The sequence below is a fragment of the Chrysochloris asiatica genome, unplaced genomic scaffold, assembly GCF_000296735.1.
Source record: "Chrysochloris asiatica unplaced genomic scaffold, ChrAsi1.0 scaffold00064, whole genome shotgun sequence".
NCBI lineage: Eukaryota > Metazoa > Chordata > Mammalia > Afrosoricida > Chrysochloridae > Chrysochloris > Chrysochloris asiatica.
Window position 1 is genome coordinate 13,250,861 of NW_006408582.1, and position 10,296 is coordinate 13,261,156.

Here is a 10,296-nt window from a genome sequence, read left to right on the forward strand (position 1 = left end):
TTTTAAATAACCAGCAGGGTCACCCATGGTGGACAGGTTTCAGATGAGCTTCCAAAGACAGACTAGGAAGAAAGAGTGACAAACTACTTCCGAATCACTAGTCACTGAAAACTCTATGAATAGCAGAGAATACACTGTCGGATGTAGATAGCATTACCAAAGTAATCAAGAAATTTTTCTCATCTTGAAATGAGAAAATTCTGGATTGTCTAGATTTATCTTAAATGTAATTTATTCTTACAAAAGGAAGGCAGAGGGAAATCACACAAACGCAGGAGAAAAAACTGGTATTTGTGAAGACAGAGGCAGAAATTGGAGAGATAAGCCTACAAACTAAGGAACACCAAGGAATGCCTGGAGTCACCAGAAGATGAGAAAGGCAAGGAATCCCTAGAGCCTCCAGAGGGAGTACAGATTTGTCAAGGCCTTGATTTTGATTTAGTGATTTTGCACTCTTGACTTCCAGAATTGTGAAAGAATATATTTCTATAATATTAAGCCACCATGCTTGTAGTATTTTGTTATAGCAGCCAGAGGAAATGACTCCTAGCAGAGAGTAAAGGAGAAATAAATTCACATTTCCCATGACAGGAAGTCAGTACATTTTTGTCTAAATTAAAAAATCAGAAAACAGTACTATATGCAGTTAAATAAATTTCAGGAAATAGCCATCATAAGAAGCCCTGATAACATAATGATTTACGTGATGAGCCATTAATGGCAGAGTCAGTAATTCAAAGCCACCAGTAACTCCACAGGAGAGAGATGGGGCTTTCTGCTCCTGTAAATATTGTAGCTTCTGAAACCCTATACAGAGTTGCTATGAGTCAGAAACAACTTGATGACACCTATAACAACAACAATCATCACAAGAAAGAATCAATCAGGAAATCAGTAATCTAGGTAGAGAGGGATGCTATTTGTTAGAAGACAGTATGACTTTGTAAACTATATTACAGTATATACATATTTAAACTTGAGGGCAAATATTTTATCAAGGACTATTTCCAACACCCTTCTTTCAGGCCCCTAAAAGAAAAATATGTTTTCATTTTGAGGTCCAGTAAAAGGGTATGGTGGTGGTTATAAGCTATGGAGTTGGTTCCAACTTATAGTGATCCTGCATAGCATTTTCAAGGTTGTAAATATTTACAGGAGCAGAAAAATTCATCTTTCTAGCATGGAACTGCTGGTAGCTTCAAACTACTGACCATGAGATTAGCATCCTGACTCAACAAGACTGCCAGTTAGAAAGTACAGGGGAAGATAAGGGCCACTTATTCTACCAACATATACTAAAATCTACAATTCCAAAATATGGTGTGAAGAACTGGAGGCATGAGTGAAGGGGAATTGCAGATGCTGTGACTGTGACTAAGATATGAAAATGTTCTCACTAAATTTAGTCATCTGGTAGAAAGGAAGTGAACAAGAAGAATGAACGTGAGGGGGTGGAAGAAATAGACCAGTTTCTTGAGTCCCTTCTGACTCCTGGTGCCCCTATTTGTGTTACATTGGGTTTTCTGTGACTGGTCTTTTTTTTAAATAGGTCACCAGGTCTTTCTTCCAAGGCATGTTTGGAGGAACTCAAATATTCAAACTTTCAGTTAGCAGCCAACCTACAATCTGCATTTGCACCACTGATGGATTCCTGAAAGAGATAGATGGTGGTGGTGGTTATGCGCTATGGAGTTGGTTCTGACTCATAGCGACCCTGCATAGGGTTTCCAAGGCTGTAAATCTTTATGGGAGCAGAAAGCCTCATCTTTCTCCAGCAGAACCGTTGGTAGTTTCGAACTGCTGACCTTGAAATTAGTAGCCCGATTCAAACCACTACACTACCAGAAAATCTTATGAATAGCAAAGAAACACTGTCAGATATAGTGCCACAAAATAAGCTCCTCAAGTTGGAAGGCACTCAAAATGCAACTGCGAAGAGCTGCCTCCTCAAAGTAGAGTTGACTCTGATGACATGAATGGAGTAAAACCAATGAGAGTAAATCCCACGTGAACTTCATTTTCAGATGGGGCATAACTCAAAATGAAAAGAAACAGCTGTAAACATCCATTAATAATCAGAACATGGAATGTATGAAGTATGATTCTAGGAAAATTGAAAATTGTCAAAAATGAAATGGAACACATAAACATCAATATCTTAGGCATTAGTGAGCTGAAATGGATTGGTATTGGCCATTTGAATCTGACAACCACATGATTTACTATGCTGGAAATGAGAAATTAAAGAGAAATGGTGTTGCATTCATCGTCAAAAAGAACGTGCCCAGATCAATCATGAGGTACAACGCTGTCTGTGATAGGATAATATCAATGTGCCTACAGGGAAGACGAGTTAATACCACTATTATTCAAATTTATGTGCCAACCACTAAAGCCAGTGAGGATGAAATGGAAGAATTCTATCAACTTCTTCAATCTGAAATTGATCAAACATGTAATCAAGATGTAGTGATCATTATTGGTGATTGGAAAGCAAAGGTTGGCAACAAAGAGGAAGAATCAGTAGTTGGAAAATATGACCTTAGTGATAGAAATAATGCTGGAAAATGCATGATAGAATTCTGTAAAACCAATGATTTGTTCATTTCAAATACCTTCTTTACACAGCATAAGAGATGGCTATACACACAGACCTCAACAGATGGAATACATAGAAATCAGATTGACTACATCTGCAGAAAGAGATGATGGAAAAGCTCCATATCGTCATTCAAAACAAGGCTAGAGGCATACTGGAGAACAGACCATCAATTGATCATATGTAAATTCAAACTGAAGCAGAAGAAAATGAAAACAAGTCCACGAGAGCCAAAATATGACATTGAATATATCCCACCTGAATTTAGAGATCATCTAAAGAATAGATTTGATACATTAAACACTAAAGACCAAAGACCAGAAGAGTTGTGGGAATGACATCAAGAACATCAAACATGAAGAAGGCAAAATGTCATTAAGAAGACAAGAAAGAAGGAAAAGATCAAAATGGATGTCAGAAGAGACACTGAAACTTGCTCTCCAGAGTACAGATTCTAAAGCAAATGGAAGAAATGAAGATGTATAAGAGGTGAGCAGAAAATTTCAAAGATCAGCTAGAGAAAATAAATTCTAATATTACAACAAAATGTGCAAAGATCTGGAGTCAGACAGCCAAAAAGGAAGAACATGCTCAACATTCCTCAAGTTGGGGGAACTGAAGAAAAAAAAAAATCAAGCCTCAACTTTTGTTATTGTAGGATTCTCTGGGCGAATTATTGAATGTTGCAGAGAACATCAAGAAAAGATGGAAGGAATACACAGAGTCACTGTACCAAAAGGAAATGGTTGATGTTCAACTCTTTCAAGAGCCAATGATACTGAAGGAGTAAGTCCAAGGTGCATTGAAGGAATTGGCAAAGAACAAATCACCAGAAATTGATGGAATAAAAATTGGAATCTTTCAAGAAAGTGAGGCAGCACTGGAGACACTCACCTATCTATGCCAAGAAATTTGGAAGACGACTATCTGGCCAATTGATTGGAAGAGATCCGTATCTGTGCCTATTCCAAAGAGAGGTGACCCAATGGAATCAGGAAATCATCGGACAATCTCTATGATATCCCATGCGAGTAAAATTTTACTAAAAGTAATACAGAAATGGCTGCAAGCATACATTGACAGAGAACTTCCAGAGGTTCAAGTCAGACTCAGAAGAGGCCGTGGAACAAGGGATATCATTGCTGAATGTCCAATGGATCTTGGATGAAAGCTTGAGGAATCTGTACCTAGACCATAAAGCAGTTGTTCGAACAGAACATGGGAACACTGAATAGTTTAAAATTGAGAAAGGTGTGCAACAGGGTTGTATTCTTTCACCATACTTATTCAACCTGTATGCTGAGCAGATAATCTGAGAAACTGGGTTATATGAAGACATATGTGGCATCAGGATTGGAGGAAGACTCATTAACAACCTGCAATATGCAGATGATACAAACTTGCTAGCTGAAAGTGAAGAGAACTTAAAATATTTACTGATGAAGATCAAAGAGCACAGCCTTCGGTATGGGTTACATCTCAATGTCAAGAAAACAAAAATTCTCACCACTAGACCAATAAACAATATTCTTATCAATGGAGAAAAGATTGATGTTGTTAAGGACTTCATTCTTCTTCGATCAACTATCAACACTCATGGAAGCAGCAGTCAAGAAATTAGACAACGTATTGCATTGGGCAAATCTGCTGCACAAGACCTTTTTATTAGTTGGAGCCAACTCAATGGCACTTAACAACAACATATAAGCATTACCACCTCAACTCTTCACAATAATCCTGGGAGACACTTACTCATTTTAGAGTGGAGACATTGAATCTTAGTGAGATAAAGTACCTTTCTCCAAGGTCAGTCTGCCAATTCCATCTGTGCTGAAAGCCTGTGCTTCTTTCTCTACTCTTTACATAGTACCCAATATGATGCAGGCTACATAGAGATGATGTGCTAAGCAACCTGAAGGAAGGGAAGACTCCTTAAAAAGTTTCATGGAGATTGTGGCTCTGGACTACTGAGTGTATATGGGCAAAATTTAAAACCAGTAATACCACTATTGAAGGAGCTCTGGTAGCATAGAGGTTACGAATTAGGCTGTGAACCTCAAGGTCAGCAGTTCGAAACTACCAGCTGCTCCGCAGGAGAAAGATGAAGCGGTCTGCTCCCATAAAGATTTACAGCCTCAGAAACCCTGTGCAGGGTCGCTATGGGTTGGAACCAACTCAACAGCACTTAACAACAACAATGACAACAATACCACTATTGAGTTCTTTTCATTTTTACTACTTAGTATCTGTTATAGGGGAGAAAATAGAATACATCTTCAAAGATATATACAGACTCTTTATTAAGTACTTAGCAGGAGTAAACACAAGGCAAAAACAAACAAAAATCACCCAAGTGCAGGAAATCATAGATACTATGATTAGCTTACAAAGTTCTATCTCCACATGGTGACCTTGTATAGGCACAGAGAAAGAAGGAATCTCCTCCCACAACCATGGGTAAGGGTAACAGCCATATGTCACATATGCAGACCTATGGAAAATGGGGAAGGGACTATTGCAGATAAGAAAGTTTTCCAGTCTCTGAAGCTTCTGGGGTATGACATTACAACCACATGACCATTAAAGCCTGTGTCCTGGAATGCTCCTATGATGGTTGGCTGGAAGAAGTGGCCTCAAACCCACTTCTAAATATACTGTTTCTAACTCTGGAAGTTCAGCTGTTAGAGGTGTACAAAATGTTCAAGAAAAATTAGCATCTGAACACATAAATCTATGCACAAAATGGAATTAAGTTCTGCCTGGCTAGAGTTAACCATATTAAAAAGCCTTCAAAGTTTTTGCTCTTCAGCATTCTATCCTCTTGGTCAGAGATTGATAGTGATTACTTTGATGACCAAAATCTGGACTTTGCAGGGCACCTAGATGGTCTTCGACCAGATGCTATCGGTTACTCAGCAGGGCTTCAAACATGAATGGCTTTTCTTTTAGGTTTATTGTAGAGTTGAGCAGAGCCAAGGCACATCACCTAGGTCAGAGTCATCTCTTGTGCTCTACTCTAATGCTGACAGGAGAGCATCTATATGGTAAGCCAAATGCAATTTAAATAATCTTCATTGAAATGACCTAACCCTTGTAATGTTTTACTGCATATGCAGCATATCTGCTTCTTGAGAAATTACATAAGTATACTTTATACAATATCCCATGATTCTAACAATAGCATTATTAATCTATAGTACAGCATAGATTTAGAAATAGTAATGAAATGAAAATTTTTAATATATAATTAATATATTAAGGTTTGTTAATATAATATAATATAAAACTTATTAATATATAAATGAAAACTTTGTGTTAAGTCACATGGAAAGATTTACTTATGTAGATATAAATTAAATTATGGAACAAAATTATTAAAAATAACTATGAGAGTCATAAGTCAATGATGCTAAATAACATCCTTTCACTAAAGCAAACTATTTGTTTATAGAAACCTAAGCTAAGACATGAAACAAAATGGTAAACAGTATGAAAAATAGATATTAAATATAAAATTTTACCAGTCCATAAACTCAAATTGCCATGATAAGACAATCTCAAAAGCAATAGAGATCTGAATGATGTCCAATGAAAACCTTGGGAATAACCATCTTCCATTTGTACCCACAAGGGCATTTCTACTTCAAGTCCAAAAGGAGTGTTTCAATTCCTTTAGTCTGTGACAAATGTGCTTACAGTTAAAGAAAACTAAAATTCAGTTGACTTAGCTGAGTTCTGATTGAGTTCTTCTGCGATCTCTTACAATATATAACATTTTAAGGTGAAATCTGGTAAACTTGGGCATCAAATTTTTATCACTTATAAAAAATGTTACAACACTTTACAAAATCAAATCTAACATTCAGTTAAAATACCTGTAACATAAGGTGAATCTTATTGTAAGGGGTCTATTTAAAGCATCCAAAGTGTTTTCCCCAGGGGACAAACTGCCCTTCCCAACTAACAGTTTTGAGTTGTTTTTTTCACAAACAGGCAAAAAATTAAAAAAAAAAAAAAATTTTGTGTATGCACCCCCACATATTATTCCCTCATTTGATGATTTCCACAGAAATTCTTTGATAATTTTGTTGGAGCAATTAATTTTTGCTTTCTTGAGAAACTAACTCAAGTTAAGGTTGAATCACTTGAGGATTTAGATTCAAAATGTGCACTAACGGGGTGATACTTTGGTCATGATCAGTTTTATAGTAACAGTGTTGATTAGACTAAATGAAATTATTACTGATAATGTTGTAACTATAAACTTTCAGTATTGACTTACTGTGATCAACATGTTACTCTAAATATACTGAATACTGGAATATCAATCCAAGCTCCCCTGCCCCCCTCAAAAAAATGATTTTACTAAATTTTTCTGGATTACAATTCAAATTAAAATGGCATTGGGGCACTAATTTGTTTTTAAGACTCAAAGATTAAAAAGAGTAAAGTAGAAATAGTAACAATAATACCAATGGTCTAAAATAACTATAAAGCTGAATTCTGACTCATAATAAATATTATGAGGTTTTGTCTGTAATTAAACAAAAGTAGTTATAGTTACATTTTGTAATTCTTAGGTTATATGTGAACATGAAACATTTATTAAAATATAAAACTGTTTTCTTGAAGACACTTAGCAAGGAAATGTCATTTTACTCTATGAAATCATAGTTTGAAATTGAGTCCTTTTCTCCTTGGAAACCCTGCATAGGGTCACTATGGGTTGGATCTGACTCGACGGCACTTAACAACAACAAGGAGAATTCTATAGTTCTGGTGTGGTATTGTGGGTTAATGTGCTATACAGGAAAATCAGTGTGAACCAAAGGTTGGCAGTTCAAGCTCACAAGCTACTCCTCAGAAACCCTATATGGGGTCGCTATGGGTTGGAACAGACTCCACAGCACTTAACAACAATGACAACACCAAGGAGCATTCTGTCTTCACTTCTTCCAACACAGATTTGTTTGCTTTTCTGACAGTCTATGGTACTTTTAATATTTGGTTTTAAAACCATAACTCAAAAGCATCACTTCTCCTAAGGTTTTCCCTATTCATTGTCCACTTTTCATATGCATATGAGGTTATTGAGAAAAACATGGCTTGGATCAGGCATACCTTAAGTCTCAAACTGGCATTTTTGCTCTTGAACACTTTAAAGAGGTCTTGTGCAGCAGATTTGCCTAATGAAGTTTTTTGACTGTTGCTTCCATTAGAGTAGATAGTAGGTCCATGCAAAATGAAGTCTTTTACAACTTTAATATTTTCTCCATTTATCATGCTATTTATTGGTCCAGTGGTAAGGATTTTTGTTTTCTTTACGTTGAGGCGCAATCCATACTGAAGGTTGTGGTCTTGAATCTTCATCAGTAAGTATTGTAAGTCCTCTTCACTTTCAGCAAGCAAGGTTGTATCATCAGCATATCACATGGTGTGAATGAGTCTTCCTCCAATCCTGATGCATGTTCTTCTTCATATAATCCAGTTTCTTCATTATTTGCTCAGCATACAGATTGAATAATTATGGTGAAAGATGCAACCCTGGTACACACCTTACTGGTATATAAGCATCTAGATTTAGAAGAAATAGTTATGATTAAGTTGATATTTAAAATAATTTAAAATTTAAACACATTTAATAGAATTATTTTGCTGGAATCTATAGTAATTTTTTAATAAACTGAGCATTGTTGTTATTATTGTTGTTAGGTGCCATCAAATTGGTACCAACTCATAGCAACCCTGTGTACAACAGAACAAAACACTGCCTGATCCTGGGCCAACCTTATAATTGTTGCCACTATTGAACCTATTGATGCTGCCACTTTGTCAGTCCATCTCACTGGGGGTCTGTCTCTTTTTCTCTGAACTTCCACCTTACCAAACATGACATCCTTCTCCAGCGATTGCTTCTTCTTGACAATATGTCCAAGGTATGAAGACGAAGTTTGGCAATTCTGGCATCTGAGAAGCACTCTGACTGTACATTTTCCGACACAGATCTGTTGGTTCTTTTGGCAGCCCGTGGCACTTTCAATATTCTCCTCCAACACCATAACTCAAAACTATTAATTTTTCTAAGGTCTTCCTTGTTCATTGTCCAGCTTTCTCATGCATATGAGGTTATTGAAAATACCATGGTGTGGGTCAGGTGCACCTTAGTCCTCAAGCTGATATCTTTGATCTTCAACACTTTAAAAAGGTCTTGTGCAATAGATTTGCCTTGTGCTATATGTTCTGTGATTTCTTGACTGCTACTTCCATGAGTGTTGATAGCTGATCCAAGAAGAATGAGGCCCTTGACAACTTCAATCTTTTTTCGGGTGATAAGAATGTTGTTTATTGGTCCAGTGGTGAGGATTTTTGTTTTCTTTACATTGAGATGTCATCCATACCGAAGGCTGTGCTCTTTGATCTTCATCAGTAAATATTTTAAGTCCTTTTCACTTTCAGCAAGGAAGGTTGTATCATCTGCATATCTCAGGTTATTAGTGAGTTTTCCTCCAATCCTGATGCCACGTTTTTCTTCAAGAATCCAGCTTCTCAGATTATCTGCTGAGCATACAGGTTGAATAAGTATGTGAAAGAATACAATCCTGTTGTACACCTTTATTAATTTTAAACCTTTCAGTGTTCCCATGTTCTGAACGAACAACTGCCTCTTGGTCCATGTACAAATTCCTCATGAGCACAATTAAGTGTTCTTGAATACTCATACTTTGCAGTGTAGTCCATAGCTTGTCATGATCTACACAATAGAAAGTCTTTGCATAGTCAATAAAGCACAGGTAAACATCTTTCTGATATTCTCTGCTTTCACCCAAGACCCATTGGACATCAGCAATGATATCCCTCATTCCAAGGCCTCTTCTGCATCTGACTTGAACCTCTAGAAGTTCTCTGTCAATGTATGCTTGCAGCCATTTCTGTATTACCTTTAATAAAACTTTAGTCACATAGGATATCAAAGATATTGTCCCATGATTTCTGTGTTCCGTTGGGTCACCTCTCTTTGGATTGAGCACAGATACGGATATCTTCCAATCAACAGGCCACATAATTGTCTTCCAAATTTCTTGGCATAGATGGGTGAGCACCTTCAGTGCCGCCTCACTTTCTTCAAAGATTTCAATATTTGTTCGATCAATTTCTGGTGACTTGTTCTTTGCCAATTCTTTCAATGCACCTTGAACTTCTTCCTTCAGTATCATTGGCTCTTGTGTTGAACATCAAACATTTCCTTTTGATACAGTGACTTTGTGTATTCCTTCTATCTTCTTTTGATGCTTTCTGCATCATTCAATAATTTGCCCAGAGAATCCTTTAATAATGAAAGCTGAGGCTTGAATTTTTTCTTCAGTTCCCCCAACTTGAGAAATGCTAAGCATGTGCTTCCTTTTTGATTTTTTGACTCCAGATCTTTGCACATTATGTTTTAATATTTGACCTTATCTTCTCAAGCTGACCTTTGACATTTTTTGTTCAGTTCTTGTACCTCCTCATTTCTTCCATTTGCTTTAGCATCTGTACTCTGGAAGGCAAGTTTCAGTGTCTATTTTGATCTTTTCCTTCTTTTTTGTCTTCTTAATAACTTTTTGTTCTCTTCCTGTGTGATATTCTTGATGCCATCCCTCAACTCTTCTGGTCTTCCATATTTAGTGTTGAATGTAACAAATCTATTCTTCAAATGATCT